Source organism: Siphateles boraxobius, unplaced genomic scaffold (genome assembly GCF_051911475.1).
Source record: "Siphateles boraxobius isolate OS27281-9 unplaced genomic scaffold, OSU_SipBor_1 130, whole genome shotgun sequence".
NCBI lineage: Eukaryota > Metazoa > Chordata > Actinopteri > Cypriniformes > Leuciscidae > Siphateles > Siphateles boraxobius.
The window spans coordinates 2,956,871-2,977,297 of NW_027508734.1; the positions used below are offsets into that span (position 1 = coordinate 2,956,871).

A 20,427-nucleotide genomic window follows, 5' to 3' on the forward strand; every position below is an offset into this window, starting at 1 on the left:
ATCCCTGTTGGTGCAGGAACAACCTTACAGTGTGACACATGAGTCTAGGTTTTTCTTCCCTGACACAATACTGCAGCTGCTGTAATCAACATCACTTGATGTGGCCCATGTCACTTTGGTTCTAATGGAGGAAACGTCTTTGTACAGATCAATTATTGATTCAGGAGGCATCATTTTCTTCTGTGCTGCACTACCTGAACACACTTGTACAGTTGCATAGAAACAAGACTGTTTAACTGCCATATCAGCAAGAGCATTACCTTTAGCTTCTGTAGTATTAGTTGTGAGATGTGCTTTCACTTTGATCACTGCTAATTTCTTTGGAAGTTTCATGGAAAACATTAGATCTTTCACTAATTCAGCATGCTTAATGGGGGATCCAGCAGAAGTTAGAAACTGTCTGGTTTGCCAAATGACACCAAAATCATGAATTACCCCAAAAGCATATCTGGAATCTGTGTAGATATTAGCAACTGATCCTGAAGCTAGCGTGCATGCTCTTGTTAGGGCTACTAGTTCTGCAGCTTGAGCTGAAAAATGATCTGGAAGACGTCCTGAAGCTAACACTTCCGTGGTGGACGTTACTGCATAACCTGCTCGTCTGTTACCTTCAATTACTTGAGCTGAACCGTCAACAAACAACTCAAATTCTGAATTCTCTGTGGGAGTTTCTTTTATTTCACTCATAGGTGTATATGTAAGCGTAACACAATCGTGTGTCATTTCTCCTTCATCCTCTAACAAAACTTCAGTCATAGCAGACATCATACATGAGGACGGATTCGTGACAGGTGCACGCTGTAAGACAATATTCGGGGCTGTGAGAGTTGCCAACCAATTTCCCCAGCGAGAGGAAGTGACAGAAGTGACTTTTGCTTGATTCATTAATGCGGACACTGCGTGCGGACATCTTACGTTTACAGACTGTCCTAACACCATTCCTGATGAAGCCTGAAGCGCTAGATGCACTGCCTGTACTGCTCTGAGGCATGGGCCCATACCTTGAGCTACTATGTCAAGTTTACCAGAATAGTAATGAATTGGGCGTAAACTGCCCCCATGATCTTGCATTAGACATGCAGTCATGAAGCTTAAATGTTCATGGACATAAAGCACAAATGGTCTATCAGTTTGGGCAATTCCTAATGCTGGTGCTTGACATAGTGCTCTCTTCAAATCATTGAACGCTTTGAGGTGACATTCTTCCATACAAACAGTATCAGAATCTTTACCATGGCCTTTCAACAAGTCATAGAGCGGCTGTGCAATTGAGGCATAGTCTTCAATCCAAGGTCTACAGTAACCTGCTGTTCCTAAAAATGATCGGAGTGTTTTAATGGTAGTAGGCGGGGGTATGGCTTTGACTGAAGCCGCTCGATCCTGTGTAATGGATCTATTTCCTGCACCAATTGTTTGACCCAGAAATGTGACTTGCTTTTTAGCAATTTGAGCTTTGTGAAAGCTGCATTTGTGTCCTTTCTTATGCAAATAGTCCAACAATGATGCCAATTCAGTTTGATGTACCTCGTGATCTGTTGAGGAAATCAAAATATCATCGACATATTGGATCATAGTGGACTGTTTTACCGGACATTCTGGGTCACACAAATCACGTCTGACAGCCTGATGGTATATGGTTGGGGAGTTTTGAAATCCCTGTGGCAAACGTGTCCACTGGTATTGCTCATAGTCAACTGTGAAAGCTAACCATGGCTGGCTGTCAGAGTGCAACGGTACAGAAAAGAATCCATTAGACATATCAATTACTGAAAAAAATCTTACTCTCTAATGGTATGCCATTACAAATTGTGGAAGGATCTGCCACTAGAGGGGTGATTTTATCAATATTTTTATTGGCTACTCTGTAGTCTATTGTAAGTCTCCATGTCCCATTGGATTTCTTGATGGGCCAAATGGGTGAGTTACAGGGACTGTTGGTTTTAACTAGCACTCCTTGCGTCAGCAACTTTTCTACAATAGGTTTGATCCCCTGTATAGCTTCCTTATTGATCGGATATTGTTTGGTGACCGGAGGTGGAGTCCCCGTCAATTTTATTGGTTCTACACCTGTCAACAAACCACAATCATCCTTGTCTTTAGCCCAAATTGGATGATTCTGTAAGAAAGCATACTCTGGAGGGATTACATTATTGGTAGAAACTTGTGCTGAGGAAATTTGAATGCTAGCAGATTCTGAGGACACGTCTAAAGTTAGATGTATTTGTCTCAGGAGATCCATGCCTAAAATTGCACCTGTATTTAATGGAGCACATAACAATTTTGTAGTCAGAGTTTTTGGGCCAAATTTTACATCTATGGGCGGGGTTTCATACAAATCGGAATCTTCACCTATTACGCCAGTTAAAGAAAATTTGGTTTTCTTGTACGGAATGTCTAAACCTTTAGCCAATTTTGTAGGAATTATGGTAATTTCTGCACCTGTATCAAGCAAAAAATCAATTTCTTTCTCTTGTATGCTACCTTTCACAAAAATTCTTGTGTCATTATGATGTATTACAGGGGTAAGGTAGCTACTCACAGCCCCAACAATTAGTTTTTTTCCTGGTCTTTTTGTGCTCTTAAAAGAGCCTGAACAAGCTGTCCTAAAGTTTCAGTGGACACTTGCGGAACTGCTTCCGGGTTGTAAGCAGGCTGAGAAGGAGCAGAATTATGCATAGCATTTCTTTTTGTATCTTGCAATTTCTTCCTACACTCTTTCTCCCAATGTCCTAATCTTCCACAATAGTGGCAGCTCCCTTCTTTTTTAGACCACCTGTTTTCTTGTTTTGCTGTGCTAAATGTAGCTGCTGCTGCTACTCTCACTTTGGTTTTAACATCAGCATCTCTTTCCCATGCAGCTAACCTGTCAACGTTACTTCTGAGAGTTCTGTTAGACCAAGTTAGATCTAGGAATGGCAAAGCTCTTCTGTATTCGGCTACAAGGCCATCTGACCAGATACGAATTAGTGGTCCTTTGTCATCGAGCACACTTTCGGAATCATCCACTATTCCACTGTTAGTTATGGCTGACTGACAAAACCGTTCAGTATATTCATTTACCGTTTCTTCTTTCTTTTGTACACAGCTAGTAACTCTAGACCAGTCTATTTTGGGTCCTAAGATAGTCTTTAGGATTTTCAAAACACCTTCTCTCATATCGCCTCTACTGGCATGTTGTAGTTCAGAAGTCACTGCAGATTCAAAACTGTTGAATTCAGAATCAGTTAAAATTTGTGACATTAACTGTGTGACTTCTGTTAACGACATGTCATATAGACGAATTTTGCCTATGAATGCCCTTCTAAATTCAGAAAACTGTTTACGTGGTGAGGGTAAACTCTCAGAGAGTCGTTCTATATCCTTAGGTCCAAGTGCTTTGGCAACAGTTTGGTTTTGGACAACAGAAGAGTTGGTAGGAACACTTTCAGTTCCCTCAATTCCCTGAGATCTTCTTGCAACACAAACCTTTACTGAATCTACAGGCTTATCAGTTACTGTTGGGATGTCTACATCTGTTTCAAAGAATGCTTTTAAGTCAGGATAAGTTTCATCTGACTGTTGGTCTTCTGAGTCACATTTGGTTGAGGCCTTGTTATGGCCCACCTTAGTGTGCATTTGTTTGTTCTGTTCTTTTAATTTAGCTATACACCTAGATTGTTCTTGTGCAATGGATAAGCTAAATTCCCTATGGCAACAGATTATGCCTTTCATGTTTTTCTTTCTGATACATGCACCTAACACCTTCTTGCATTCTTCAATAGACCAAATCTTATCTGGATGAATCTCATATTTCTGTGTTAGTTCTTGTCTAACTTTTTCAGTGACTATTAGATCCATCTGTTCTCCTAACAGTGTTTTAAATTCGCTATCTGACCACAAAGGATTAGCAAGACCACCTTTTTTAGTTGTGGAGATTAGTCTAGCACTTTTCTTAGTCATTTTGTGGATTTCTTTGTTACCACACAAACAAAGACACTAAAACTTCTCTGATCAAAAGAGTCTACACTTAGGTCACAGATCAAACTGTTGATAAACCTTCCTTGTTACCAACACATCACATTTAACTTCCCTGCCAGAAACAGAGGATGAAACACAAATTATTAGCACGTTACGCTAATCTTCCCTGAAAGAAACGTAAAGGATCTTTCACCTTCCTAACTTTTTAGAGGATAAAACAAAATTACTAGCATGTATTGCTAACTCTTCCCTGCCTGAAACAGAGGATCAAACTTTCCTCTCTAAAAGAAAAACTTTTAAAAGGGTAACCAAAATAAATAGCCTGTAAGACTACCTCTTCTCTGCTTGCACAGAGGCTAACACTATTTTAACTTGAATGCTAAAATCTTCCCTGTCTGCACAGAGGATACCAACAACTTCCCTGACTATTCAGAGGATCAAACTCTCTTCTCTAAAAGAAATTTTTTAGAGGGTAACACCACAAGGTAACAAACAACAAAACAAATAATTAGCAAAATAATACTAATCTTCCCTGCCTGACACAGAGGATATCTTTTTAACATGTGATGTTAAAAACGTCCCTGCCTGAACAGAGGATATATTTTCATCTTTAAAAGACAACTTTTAAAGGATAACTTTAGGTAATCAAACACTACAGCTGTCTGATAACACTTTCTCTGACGGCGCAGAGGCACAAAATTCGTACTGGTCTGCAGTTGTTCTTTGAATAGAGTGAAACTCACCAAATCTTTAGTTGTACGGAAAGATTCCGTCTGGAACTCAGTCAGAAAGATAATTCTTTGTTGAAATCTTTGTTGAGCTTGAAGTTTCAAAATTCAGTCTGGAATTCAGTCAGAAGTTCATTCTTTGTTGAGATTCTTTTTTTTTTTTAGCTTGAAGTTTCAAGATTCAGTCTGGAATTCAGTCTTTGTTGAAATCTTTTGTTGAGATTCAGTTCTGGATTCAGGTGTTTCAGCTCCATCCGGCTCACGGCACCATCTGTTGTGAACTTTTTCTTCTCAAGTGTAGAAAAGATAGAGTTGCAGACCAGGAGATTGTTGAGGTATAAGTTCTTTATTTCGTCGCTGTAGTCATCTCAATCAAGTCTAACTAAGGCAGTATACATTTAGTTCATATACCCTTTCAGGAGGAGGAGTTACATAAAGGTGGAAACAAAAGCATGCAAATGAGGCATCTGGGTTAAGGATGTGCCCTAGACTGAGAGTGTTACCAATCCTAATCCAATCAGCATAACAGTGTAATGTAAATATCCTAATCCAATCAGCCAGACTCTTCACCGATACCTTCACATTATCTTAATGGCCAGGCAGTGCATAAAGACAAAAGGTGATAGTCTCAGTGCTCTGACGAATTTAACTTACAATAGAGAGCTGGACAGACAGGAACAGGCAGGTTTGTGACATCATTTACCTTAGATACAAAATTCACACTAATAAACTTTCTCAGTTTCTATGCTATTGTATTGGAAGCTCAATTATACATTTAAAATAAAATTTGTAATCCTACAATCTCATGATGCAGTAACAGGGTTTGTGTTGTGAAAATAAATAAATTTGACAAAATAATTATTAAATTAAACATCTCAGTGAATCAGGCTATTTCATGATGATTACTAAACCATCACCAGATAACCATCATCAACTGACCCCGATTAACTTACTTTGTTATTGTAAATGTGTTTGACAAACACACTGTCACAGCAACAAAAAAAGATAAAATATATAATAAGAGTTAAGAGCCCAACTAATGGAAACACTAATCACTGTTATGGTGACTTCAAATGAAACAGATTTAAACCTTTGTTAATTCTCAATAAGAACTTCTGTAGACGTCTGACCGAAATAAAGTCAGTCTGGTTAGTAATAAGTGAAGCTGGTAATGCTGTTTGTGGAGTTGTGTATTCCTCCTCTGCTGAGATCTTCAGATTTAATGTCTTCTTTTCTCTTCAGTTGATTTCATCTAAGACTGTGTCTGAAGTCAGTTGTAGTTCTTGTGTTTCTGCTCGTCTCTTTTTCTGTTCTCTTCAGAGGTGTAAAGTCCAGGTTCAGAAAGTAAAAGTCCTCCTCAGTATTTTGTTCCAATCACCTGGATTTGCTTATTAGCAGTTTTTCAGCCAGGAAACAGAAATCAGCTGAAATCAACTGTCAATCAGTTCATGGGTGGAATAAACACATGGCAGGGTTTCTACTTTTTCTCTATTTCTACTTCTACTTTATACACCTCTGTGTCTGAGTAACATTTAGAATATCTCTATAGATTGTTGCAACACCGCCGCCATGACCGATCAGTTGGGGCTCATGCTTATAACAGTATCCTGGTGGAGTGGACTCATTTAGACCGAAATAATAATTTGGTTTAAAGGAGAGTCGAGTAAAAGAACCGGAGTGGTTACTTCAGCACTACTCAAGTTTCCTGTCTTGATAAAACACTGTTCAGTTAATATGGATCTATAGTCACATTTTTTGATCCATGTGAAATAATGTAATGGCATAATAGAAATTTCAGAATCTTTTTGTGTGAGATTTGGAATTAATGAAAAGTGAAAGCAAAAAATAAGTGTGTATGCAAGTCTTTCACTAGTCTCCACCCCTCACAATGACAGCAGGGTACATAAAGGACATGAGCCCGTGTGTCGCTACATAATATCTATAAATATCACTGTAAGAACTTCTACAAGCGAGGAAACTCATAAAGGTGAGCAAGATATTCTGATATTTTTTTAGATAGCCCTATGCTATCATAGTACAAATTGTGTCATAATATCAAAGCACATATAAGATTTAGTGTGTTTCAGTGTTAGTAGTAAGTGTTGCTGCAGCAGGGCTAACCTAAATTAAAATTAACCCAAATTAACTCATGACAGTTACTTAAGTATTCAAACAAGCAAGTAAATAGAGACACAATGTTATAATTTTGAAATAATGTTATAATGTTGAATTGTAAAGCAGGAACTTTATTTTACTCAAGACCAGTATCTAGGGAAAAAAACTGTACTTTTACACAGCAAAATCCCCAGTGTTAAATTAACACTCTTGGTGTACATATAGGTCCAACTACAGGGTGTTAAAAATGAACACTGAAGCAGTGTTAAAGTTAATGAGATAATTAAGTGATTAATTAAGTGATGATTGGCCATTAGCGGTGACACCTGATGTTAATAAGAAGAATCATTGAAGGAAAGAGAAACAACAAGAAAGGAAAAAAGAGAAACACAAGAACTACTGACTTCGAGCCTTTACACATTATTGCACTTATTATTACCAGAGCGACTTTATTTCTGTCATACATCTACAAAAGTTATTGAGAATCAACAGAAGTTTATATGGCAATGTTTTATGGAATTTTTCATTTCAAGCCACCATTATGGTGATCAGTGTTTGTTTTAGTTGGGCTCTTGAACCTTTTCATTTTTTATTGTTAGCTTTTCTCTGGCTTCTCCAACATTGTGTTTATAAAGCACATTTGTTATTGCGTGAGAAAACCTGCTTAACAATATGTTGTGATGACATTATCATCACGTAGTGACCTGATTCACTGATGTCATTCAGAGTCTAAATCTTTGACTATATGATTGATGTTGTGTTTTAATATTGGTGATTGTAGCCCTGAGATTGTACAGTTTGAGATCCAACAGCAATATGAGCAATTTTGAAAAATCTTTGTGCACTGGAGCTGTTGTGTTTAGACACACAAACATCAATAATCAGCATATAAATCACAACAATGGTGACAATAAACAAACTAGTGACACACAGATCAACTCTGAACATCACAAAACAAGCTATTAAAGTCATAACAAAACAATAGCAAAAAAAAAAAAAAACATGCAAACAGGAAAAACAATGAAAATTACAGGACAATTCAGCTGTATAATTTATTCATACTGCAATGCATGATGGGATCCATGGATGCATTTTGATTGGTGGCACCCATAATGCACTGTAATATGAATCTTGCGTGTGATTGTCACCATTGTTGAGATTCATATGTAGATTCTTGATATCTGTGTGGGATTTTAAAACCTTCAGCTTATTAAAGCACTGCTGGAATTAGCTACATTAGTGAATAGAACCTTTGTATAATCAGTTTATAATGCTGATCGAGTGAATCAGGACACTACAGGATTGTAATTTTATAATTTAAACATAACCATCATGACCTGGGCTGTGTTTCCTAAAAGCATGTTAAGCCTAACTTGATCGTAGAATGACAGCAACAAAAGGTCTGTACGATCAAATTAGGCTTACGATGCTTTCGGGAAACACAGCCCATGTAATGGTGTCTCTTGCAGTAACACATGTGCTTTATAAACACAGAGTTGGAGCAGCCAGAGAAAAACTAATGTTAAAAAGCAAAGAGTCCAGAGCCCAACTAAAGCAAACACTGATGGCCATAATGGTGACATGAAACGAAACATTCCATAAAGCATTACCATCTTAACTGCTGTTCAATATAAATAAGATTGTGTGTAGATGTATGACAGAAATACACTGGTAATAATAAGCACAATAATGTCTAATGGCTCGAAGTCTTTATTTCTTGTGTTTCTCTTTTTTCTGTTCTTGTTGTTTCTCTTTCCTTCAATGATTCTGCTTATTAACATTAGGTGTCACCACTAATGGCCAATCATCACTTAATTAATCACTTAATTATCTCATTAACTTCAACACTGCTTCAGTGTTCATTTTTAACACCCTGTAGTTGGACCAATATGTACACCAGGAGTGTACATATGTACACTGGGGATTTTGCTGTGCAGATATGAAGGAAAGACTTTCTGGCTCAGACACTTGTGCTGTTCTTAATCACAGACATAAAATACAGATACTTTAACTATGTCTGTCAGACTATATCGGACGTGCAGAACACGTCAAAAAAAGACGTCCTAAAACCTTTCATTCTGGCTCCTCAGTGGACGTCTTATCAACATCCGACTTTTGTGACAAAGACGTTGAAAAGACATCTTTTGGACATCATTTTGCTCAGTGGGCAGCGACATATACAGTATTATCAGCTGTATGATGTGTGTTTACCCTGAAATGTTTAATTTCGAGAGAGACCCGGCGCGCGCAGTGAGGGAGGCAAAATAAACTTGCTAAAAAGAGATCCAGGGAGAGGGAGAGGCAAAGAAAAACGCATGTTCTGGACTATTTTCGTTTTGTACTTTTAAATTGTTTAATTTTGCTGCAATTTCTTTTGCAATACAAATTTAAAATGTCGCAAGAATAAGATTCTTTGTTTCTTATTTTGCATCGGAAAGGAAATAAACTCTGAACTCATGCAACCCTGTTTTAAATAAATAAACTGTCCCGACACTTTATTTAAATCTTGAAATGTGCAATGGGGTTTCAAACTTAATTAATTTTAGTGTTCTTTTACATTTTAATTGGTTTTTATATTGAAAGCAATACTATTTAGTAAGTCTGTTATTTTGTGTAGCCATGACAAAATCAGTCTTTTTCTGATTTGTTCAATGTATGGAACTGTTTTGAAAACAAATCTTATGGCCGGGTATCACTGTCAGTCATCTCAATTTCATGAATAATTCACAAAACAATAATTTAGCAGATTAAAGATGAGCTTCTTCATTTTCATTTTCTGACGCGATCGTGATTTTCCTTCATCAGTTTTGTCGTCTGTGCAGCGGCTCTACTGGAATGTAGCAAATGTATGTTGTAATTTGCCATTGATAATTAAACAAAACGCTTGACTTTAAATAAATAAACAGTTAATAAACTCGCTAATAAACGGTTACCTATGTAAGCATCAAGAACGGTAAAACATAAACGTTGTCGCCTACAATGAGATTCGATCTCGGATCGCTTGAAGCTCCATGATGTTCATGTTGTTGTGTTGACCACAGAGCTACCGTCTGCAATGTTTTAGAAATGTTTTCATTATTTGTTCAATTTAATTTCAGTAATGTCAGTATTATGATTATGAATTCGGTTAACTACAATGTTTCACTTGAATTCATCTGCTACCAGCTTGAGCGCCGCGCGGCGGCAGATTGCGCAATAGAGAGAATAAACTGATACTTTTCAAAGCCTGTAATTGTAGCGCCTCTTAGCGGTAAAAGGCAGCAAATACAAACCAGCAATTTACCGCCACGGGAACGGCGACGGTAAAAGTATTACGGCCGTTTCAACCCCTTATTTACACTGCACACGTCTGCGGCGCATTACGGCTCCGACAAGGTTTTATTCCGTCCTCCACGGAGTTCCAACTCACAGCAGGAGCATTTCAGAAGTGAAGCGACTGGATGCGCGAGACCACGTGATTTACCTGTCCGACGTGGTTTTTCTTGATTTTTGGGTTTCTACCTACCTAGCGATACGGCTAACGGAGCTGATCGCGGACACTCTATTCAATGCTTGTGTGTACGCCAGCCGCGATGCGGCAAGTTTCAGAAGCGTCCCAGATGCGGCTCTCCGCGTTGCTACGCTAAAGATAGGAGCCTAGTCTATTTTTGACGGATGCCGCGTCCAAGCCGCACCGTAAATACAAAATAAAAGTAAGAAAATCCTGTCAATTTCAAAATAAACACCCTCTGCAAACTCCCAATTTTAGGCAGTGCTGTTTCACTGAAGTATTTTCGTCCAGGCAGTGTGTATTTTGGGTCTAACGTCTTTAAAAGCTTTTTAAAACCATCTCTCTCAACCGCTTGAATTGGCACCATATCTCTGGCAATGTAATTGGTAACAGCGTTTGTCATATCTTGCCATCTGTCGCTTTTTCTGTCGTAAAGAACTTTCTTGGTAAATTAATCGGCCTAAGTTTGTTCCGTGTGTTTTTTTGATTTTACCCTGTCAGCTGCAGGCGCGTCGTGTTCGGTTGACTCGCAAAGCTTTTCATAATTGTCACGGGGTGACGAGAAGGCGGGCGGAACCTTTCTTTGGGGAGGGTGTTTCCCCGTCGGAGCACTTCCGGTGGGACACCGGGGCGGTTCCGGTTTTACATGTGATGGCCGATCGCGGGGTAATGAAGGAACGAGTGTCAGCTGCGAGAGGTGAGGGAGGCGATCAGTGATTGGAACACGTGTCTCAATAATGGATATAACAAGGCATTTGGTGAGAAACAGGAGAGAGAGACGGGGGGGACGAAGTGACTTTACTGTTAATTGTACAGTTCTTTACTGTAATCTACAGTATGTTACTGTAAAAAATGCACTAAAACTCAAGTTAACTAATTTCACTTACAGAAACCGACTGCCTTAAATTGACCCACTGTCATTTAAATGTATTAACTAAAATGTATAATGCATTAATAACGTGAGCAAAGTATTACTGTGAACTTTGTAGTGACTGTCTTAACGCAAATCAGACAATCGGCAGGGTGAGGGCTAGATCCTGTTTTTGACGCGCTGTTTGTCCACTTTGGATGAATTTGAAGTCCATAACGTTTAGCGTCTTTGGGTGATGTTCCCATTTAATAGAAAGATGGTTTACAGAGTTCAGAGTATATGCAAACGTGAGGACTAATCTAGCTGTGGCGTGCCAGCTGTAAAAACCGTGTGATCTCCCCGCCACCCTAGAATACTTTCCCTCGCTACACCTGTGCATTAAATCAGCTGGCGCCCCTGTGCCACCGTGACCTTCGCTACTATAGCACAAGCACACCGTCCTCTAGTGTTGACCACCACCACTACATCAACAATAGCAAATGGCTCCCACACACCGGCCCCTAATTGGGACAGTGTGCCCAATTAAACTACAAAACAGGGAGTCATTCAAGAAGGTCTTCAGGTCTTCTTTCTTCTGGATTGGATGTTAACCAGCGTTGGGTCATGACCATTACACAACTTCTTGCAACAGGAAAAGCTTGGAAATAGGGCGCTCCAACTGCCCTGTCTTAGTCTTCAACTGCACGGCACGTATGAAGCCCTTCTTGTCTGGGTAAGTCTTTGTCACTCTTCCCATAATCCATGATCCACGCGGAGCAGTGTGATCCATAATGATGACAATGTCTCCCATTTCCAAACTTCTTCGCGGCCTCGCCCACTTTTGCCGTTCCTGTAACAGCGGCAGGTACTCCTTTATCCACCTTTTCCAGAACAAAGTTGAAAGATACTGAACTTGTCTCCATCGTCTTCTAATGTAAAGATCATTCTCTTGAAAGATTCCAGGGGCAAGAACAGGTTTTCCTTTCAGCAAAAGGATGTGGTTGGGTGTGAGCGCTTCCAAGTCGTTAACATCGTCAGACACCTTGGTTATCGGACGGTCATTCAGAATGGCTTCCACCTCACACAGAATGGTATGGAAGCTTTCGTCATCCAAAGACTGTTGCTGCAGAACAGAATACAGAACTCGCTTGACTATCTTAATGAGGCGCTCCCAAACGCTGCCATGATGTGATGCAGCCGGGGTGTTAAAAATCCAATCGATGCCCCTTTTTATGAGAGCACCATGAATCTTGCTATAATCAATAGCTGCTAAAGCTTCTCTTAACTCTCGCTCTGCACCAACAAAGTTGGTACCATTGTCCGATCTTAAACTGCAGATCTGACCTCTTCGACAAATGAATCTCCTAATAGCACTGACACAAGAATCAGTGGTCAGAGTGTAAGCAACCTCCAAATGCACAGCTCTACTGGCCATACAGGTGAAGATGACCCCATATCTTTTGGCCATAGCACGCCCCCTCTTGACTTCAATGGGTCCGAAATAATCCACCCCAACGTTGGTGAAGGGAGGATGATCTGGACTTATTCTTTCACTGGGCAAATCAGCCATCTTCTGCTCACTTGGCTGTCCGCGATGCCTTCTACAGACCACACACTCAGATATTATTCTCCTGCAAGCAGAGTTGGCGTTAGTAACCCAATACTTGCGCAGCAAAGTCGAGAGCATATGGTTCCGTCCAGCATGCCCAAGCTGTTGATGTATGGACCGCAGAATAAGGCTGGATATATGTTGCCCCTTACAGAGAATCGCAGGATGCTTGAGCTCTTCAGGCAAAGCTGCACGGCCAAGTCTTCCACCCACTCTCAACAAATTGTCACTGAGCACTGGATCTAATTTGTAAATGTTGCTTGTCTTCTTCACAGAAGATGCTCCACTTTTCAACATTGAGATTTCTTCCGGAGATGTTACTTGCTGACTGAAATGTATGATAGAAGAAAACCACAGAAAGTGGTTGTTTGCCAATTGCTCCTCTAACCTCTCTCATCCTCTCCTCCAAAGACGAGCCAGTAAGATCTAAAGAAGCCAGAATCAACTTCCTCTCTCTGCTCAGCTCCAAAAGAATAGATTTGAGCCTCAAGTACCAAGCTACAGAGGTTTTTAGTTTAGACCAGTCAGAAAAGTAAGTCATGAGCTTAGAGGTCGCATCTTCTGTGTGTGTAATCACATTTACCAGGACGTCCCTTTTGACCTCTGGGTCGTCTGAGGAGATGGGCTGTGGCTCCAAAGGTCTTGGCCAATCCATTTCCGGTCTTTGGAGAAAGTCAGGACCCTCCAACCACCTCTTACAGGCAAGAAAGTTATCCACACTCAGACCCCTGGAGGCTTCATCAGCGGGATTGTTCTTGGAGCTGATATACTTCCACTGACTGAGATTTGTTGCTTCCCGTATTGCAGCCACTCTGTTAGCAACAAAGGTATGAAAGCGTTTCGTTTCATTTTTGATGTATTTCAACACAGTCTGACTGTGTGTCCAGAAGTGTGACTCCTCCAATTGCAGCAACAGCTCCTTCTTCAACATCCTATCGACCTTAACCGCCAACACTGCAGCCGTGAGCTCAAGACGAGGGATAGTTGTCTGTTTTAATGGCGCAACCCTGGCTTTACCCAACATAAAGGCAACATGCACTCGCTCCTCTTGACTCACCAGCCTTAGATAGGACACTGTGCCATAACCATAGCTGCTAGCATCAGCAAAATGATGTAGCTGTGCACTGGCAGATCTTCCAAAGCCCTTTGGCTTGATACAGCGGCTCACCTTAAGCTTCGCCACCTTCTCCAAGTCCGACAGCCATCCGGTCCACTTTTGTAAAAGTGTCTGTGGTATAGGCTCATCCCAAGACAAGTTTTTTCGGCACATTTCTTGCAACAGCAACTTTGGCAGCAAGGTGAAAGGAGATAAAAAACCCAACGGGTCATATATGGAACCAACGATTGATAGAATTCCGCGTCTAGTATGTGGTCGTCTTTCCACTGCAGGTTTAAATGTAAAAGTGTCACTTTCAGCACACCAATTCAGTCCAAGTGCTATCTCCATGGGTAGCCGGTCTTGTTCCAGGTGCAGCTGCCTAGTTGTTTTGGATCGCTTTTCTTCAGGAATGGACGACAACACGGCCCGACTGTTACTTGTCCATTTGAGCAGTCGAAACCCTCCCTTTGAGCACAACTCGGTGAGATCCGCAACCAACTTTATAGCCTCCTTCTCTGAAGGCAATGACTTTAGACAGTCATCCACATAAAAGTTGTTGTATATGGTCTCAATCACTTCAGCTTGAAAGTCGTCCTTGTTGTCTACCGCAGTTCTCCTTAAAGCGTAGCTTGCACAGCTCGGTGACGAGACAGCTCCAAAGATGTGCACCTTCATTCTATGTTCCAGCCTGGACATCGGTCATCAGGGCGACACTCTCCTGTCTGAATCTTGTTAAAACGCCAAAAAGTGAATTGGTAAAGTCAGGACCTTGTAACAACTGATAATTTAAGGATGTTCCTTTAAATCCAGCTCCACAGTCAAAAACCACCCTTAGAGACTTCTTTCTTGGGTGATACACCACATGATGAGGTAGATACCACACATGGCCTTCTGTACAATCCAGCTGGTCTTTAGGCACCACTTCAGCATATCCGCTGTCAATCATCTGTGAGATAAACGCTGTATACTCCTCCTGATAAGAGTTGTTCCTTTCAAACTTTCTTTTTAGACAGTTAACACGCTGTTCCACTACGCACCGGTTATTTGGCATGGTGATGTCATCAGTCTTGAAGGGTAAATCCATGCAGTAATGACCTCCTTGCAAGTGTGTAGACTTCTCAAGGACCTCCATGAACCTCAGGTCTTCCCTTGACATCTCCTGCCTCTCCTCCAATGACTTCTCATTAAAGTCTTGGTTGTACTGAGAAACCAACATCTCCTCCAGCCTGGTTATGGATATCCTATTGGCATAGACGGTTGAGCAGCTACTCTTGCAACATCCACTATTGCCTCTCAATGGACTGTTGATGACCCACCCCAATAGGGTCCTCACGGCGTAGGGTCCACCACCTTCGCTGTTAACAATTTCCCAGGGCTCCATCAATTTTGGTGCATTGGTCCCAATCAAGATTTCAACATCTGCATCCAATTCTGGAATTTTAACATCTCTCAAATATTCCCATTTCTCAAGGTCTTGCTGATTAGGAATGTTGCTCTTTGACACTGGAATTGCGTCCTGTGTGTATACCTCCGGGAGGTCCAAGAACTGGCTGCCACCCCATTTGGACACCTCTAGACCTGGAACAATTTGACTTTCAACAACCTTCTCTTGGACCATGGTGCATAGTAGAATGTTGATCCTTTTACCCTGCAGATTCAACTTCTTCAAAAACCTGTTAGTACAAAATGTTGCTGTACTTCCAGGGTCCAAGAAGGCATATGTTCTGAGCACCTTGTGTCCTTTCTTAGCTTTCACCTGTACAGGAATGATGGAGAGAGTACAATGTTGATCTCCGGCCCCAGTACAACCACATGCCTGCAGCGACACCAGTGCGTTATTTACATCTACTTCCTGTGTCTTAGTTATCTTGTCCTTATTGTAGATGTGCAAAATAGTTGGATGTTTCAGATTGCATTCATCACAGGTCAGACGACTTCTACACTCTTTACTCATGTGGCCCACTTTCAAGCATCCAAAGCAAACACCCTTTCCTCTCAAGAATTCAATCTTCTCCCTGTGAGGAATTTTGTTCAAGCCTGGACACTTGGGCAACAGATGACACTGCTTACAATAGTGACAGAATTCTAAGCCTGACTCCTTCGAAGCACTGGGCTGGCTTGGCATCGCCAAAATGTTAGTTGCAAAACTGCTTCCTTTGATATTACTCCTGGACACTGGCCTTCTACTACTCATAGCCTTCAAAGCGCTGGATTGTGTGTCTGCAATATCACCAAAAAGCGGATGAGACAAGATTTTGACTTGAGTCTCAAGAAAGTTATCAAATCGAAAAAGTTATCAAAACGAAATTTTACCAAATCAGGAAAGGTGACTCGATAGCCTCGTCGCTCTTGTAGCTCACAGGGCATAGATCTCCATCTGTCCCGCAGCCTGTACGGCCATTTCATTATCACATTCTTCATATTTGATGGAATATTCAATTCCTCCATACATTGTATCTCAGTCATAACATTGCAGCAGCCTCGTAGGAAAAGTGCAAATTCTTGCAATGCCTTAACATCCTCAGCCTTTACGATAGGCCATCCGAACACCTTGTCCATTTAGGCGGTTGCTATCTTCTGTTCACTTCCAAAGTGCTCTCTCAGAAGACCTTTTGCTCTTTGATATCCTTGCTGCGATGACATACGTAAGCAACTTCGAACCAGCTCTCTAGGCTGCCCTGTAGTACATTGCTCTAACAGGTACAGACAGTCTTGATAGCTGCTAGTTCTCCCCTCGATACAGTGTTCAAAAGCTCTAACAAATGAAAGAAATTGCAATGGATCTCCATCAAATATGGCAATGTCTTTCTGTGGCAAACTTGATGACATTTGCTGCTGCACAAGCATTGATGTAATCTCATTCTGCCTTTGCAAGATTCCACATAGGGCATTTCGGTCCACAGTGCTTTGCATTGGTGGAATGTTCTGTGCTGGCTGAAGCCTGTGCAATTGCTGTTCTTGTGCAGCTACTGATCCAGCAGGCACAGTTATGAAGGTTGGAAGAACATTTTCAACCCGATGCTGTTGGCCAGTACCATGTATTCCATTGTGTGGCTGTGACTGCAGTCTAAAAGTGCTATCCCTTGCTGATGATATGACACGACGCTGTTCGTGATTCTGTGAGCGTGCAAAGGGGTCCTCGACATGAACAGGAGACAAAGGTGGTTCTCTTGAGGTTGGTTTTGTAGCCATTGTGCTTTGTTTAGGAACATAAATGCTTGAATTTGGATTAAGTTCAAGATTTTGCCCGTTACATGCCTTACTCACGTATGAGTTCATTCCATCTGATGCAGCCCTTCCCACATCACTGCCTTCCAGCACTGAAAGCCTTGCAGCAGCCATAGCAATATGTGCATCAAGTTCCAACTGTTCCTTTCTTTTCCTTAGCTTGACTCTTTCCAATCGGACTTCCTCCTCTTGTTCCTCGAGCTGATGCTTCCTTTGTAAAGCAGCAGCCTTCCCCATCAAAGCTGCCCTTTCTGCCTTTGCCTTTAACCGTGCGGAAGATGTACTGGAACTCCCATGGCTTCTTTTGCTTGATCTTTTGCTGGACACATTAGACACACTGTCCCCTGGCCTAATGTCATCTTGACACACAGATTGAGCATCTTTGTTTTTCACCTTTCGTTGTGCACCCTGGCCATCACCATCATCATCATCGTCATCATCATCATCAACAATGTCAGCGGCATCATTCACATTTTCATCATCACATGAAGCTCCCATCTCCTTCAACCATTTATACACTTCCTCAACAAATGCATCATTAACGGACCTTTTTGACTGAAACCATTCTACCTGTCTTTTCTGTTCCTCTTCAGGCAGAGAAAACTCATTGAGCAATGTATTGTGAAGATCAAAGGCATTTTGACATAGAGACTTAAACCCTTTTAACTTTTGTTGAACGTTTGTCACATTTGCAGGAACCTTTTCAACAGAACACAAAAACGGGACGATATCTGTTTTTATTTTGCTTGTTTAAAAAAAAAGTCATACTTCTTTCCTTTTGAAGTCTTTCAATTATCATAACAATTCCTTTAGCGGTTGGCTTTCTTGTCCTTTTTTCGCTATCCTCACGTTGCAACTCTGTAGCTTCATTTTCATTATTGCCTTGTGTGTCACTCATTTTCAACAGATTACTTTATAAGATTCACGGGCCTTGTTATTGCGCTATGTCGACTATTGCCTTTCAGTTTTCCTAGGCAACACACTCGCAACACGTGACCTGTATAGCAATAATATCAACACTGCGTCATTTGTTGTGCAGACGTAAAAGTCTTTCAGATCGTAACCTGCTTATCAAGAACATCCAAGTTTTCCTTTGCCGGTTAATGATAAAATGATTTATCCTACCTTATTATTGTCGATGGATGACCCAGTTTATAACTTTACCATGCTGCAGTTTCAGGCTCGATAAAGTAATCCATTTGCTTATTCAACTTCCAAAGCATTCCACAAACGAAATCCAGTTGTTCTCCAACTTCCAACGTATCCAAACGAGACCAGATTTTCATTCGTTCTTCCTCCAGGACGTCTCAGCGAGATCGAGGTTTTTACTTGTGTAGTGACTGTCTTAACGCAAATCAGACACTCGGCAGGGTGAGGGCTAGATCCTGTTTTTGACACGCTGTTTGTCCACTTCGGATGAATTTGAAGTCCACAACGTTTAGCGTCTTTGGGTGATGTTCCCATTTAATAGAAAGATGGTTTACAGAGTTCAGAGTATATGCAAACGTGAGGACTAATCTAGCTGTGGCGTGCCAGCGGTAAAAACTGTGTGATCTCCCCGACACCCTAGCATACTTTCCCTCGCTACACCTGTAGATTAAATCAGCTGGCGCCCCTGTGCCACCGTGACCTTCGCTACTATAGCACAAGCACAATGCCCTCTAGTGTTGACCACCACCACTACATCAACAATAGCAAATGGCTCCCACAAACTTATTTAATTTGAAACCACAAAAAAAGGTTTGTAAATAAAGAGATTTCCATTGGACCAGTAACTTCACAATCACTGCCTTTTAAATAAAGCAGCATGCAGCGTATCATCAATGTTTCTAGATCTTCTCCTGGACTGAAGCTCAGGCTCTACTCTTCAGCACAATGGTGACCTAAAAAACAAGATTTTACAGTAAACTACTAGCAACAGTGTTGCCAGTATAAACCTGTTTTATAACTTACAGTTTATTGCTGTTAAAATACATTTTGAGGGTGTGTCTTTTTATCTTACACTCCTATTATCTTTGGGGTCAATTTGACCCCATTCAATGTTTAACGTCTGTAAATGCATATATATATATATATATATATATATATATATATATATATATATTTTTTTTTTTTTTTTTGCTTCAGATTTAATGACTTTCCCTAATTTAATGGGGACAACTCTGTAAACATTAATTAACCTGCTGATATTTTTTCAATGTCCTGTACACATTTTGTAGGATCAGTGTTCCTTGGGGTCAATTTGACCCCAGGCTCTTTTAGCTGTATAAAACATAAGAAATATTAAAATTTCACACACATTTGTTTTGGTTGTTTTATTGAGGTCACTATAACATGTTATAATTGTATAATGTTCATTATAATTTTACATAAATTTATTCCCCCCGTGCCGTGGGGGAGGGGAAAACATAATTCTCATGGTTTACCAAACAAAGGGGAGGAGCGAACATTATAAAAGCATGAACAGAGGCCTTCTAAACCATTTCTCTTTGTGCTCTGTGTGCTCTCTATGTTCTCCATCTCTCTCATTTGAAAATGACATCTAAACACCCTTGGCACCCTCGTCCTGATCTTTGGAACCTCCACGTGTGGCTCCTGAATGGGATGAGGCAGGTTGAGTATCCTACTACCAGCTGTGGTGGTTACCATCACTTCCGCTTAGCATCGTCCACGAGACATGTCTACGCGTTGAAGTGGAACCTCTTCGTCAACTGGGCTCTTCTCACCATGAAGACCCCCAAATGCGGCAATTGCTGCTGTTTTGCAAAATGCGCCACCTGGCGGTCATTTTGCAAACGACTTTAAAATATGATTTGTTTATTTTTGCTAGTGCCACGGTAATAGGCATTCTAGTTGACTACCAACTGTATTATGACAAGAAAAAGCCAAGAGGAAGTTGATCAGGTGTTTTTGGCTGTTGTTATGATGCCATAATCTTCTTGGACTTGTCTTATTCACTGATCTCTTCAGGCGTCTAAGCTATGGTTTCATGGGTATTTTAATTTTATTTTTATTGATTATAGTATCTTTGTGATTCTACAGCACAAGATCCAGCAATCTTTTAGTATTAAGTTATTTCTATTAGTATTAACCTCCATCTCAAGGTTTTTAACATCATGAAATGATGAGGAAATGTAATTGTTGCTGCTGGAAGTCAGCAGCTGTTGAAGTTCGACTGAGCACTGAGAAAGAAGCAACTGAAATTATTAAATAAACAGCTCATTTGTACAATCACTTTGCCTCCTTTAATAATCTCGGTCCTCTTTGTTGCTAAACTGACCGAAAAAAGCCCACGTGTGCATTGAATATTGTTATGTTCTGTATTGTGTAACACAATTTACTGTTTTGTTT

General features: G+C 40.6%; 1 protein-coding gene across 2 annotated transcripts in view; it reads left to right on the top strand.

Annotated features, from left to right (window-relative positions):
- Positions 1 to 6,620: 6,620 nt before the first annotated feature.
- Positions 6,621 to 20,427, top strand: part of LOC143736758 (ribosomal protein S6 kinase 2 alpha-like) — a 66,225-nt gene continuing 52,418 nt past the window's right edge. For both annotated transcript variants that reach the window (XM_077227445.1, XM_077227444.1), the window contains exon 1: positions 6,621 to 6,672. The gene's annotated coding sequence lies outside the window, so the exon portion shown is untranslated. The remainder of the gene's footprint in view (positions 6,673 to 20,427) is intronic.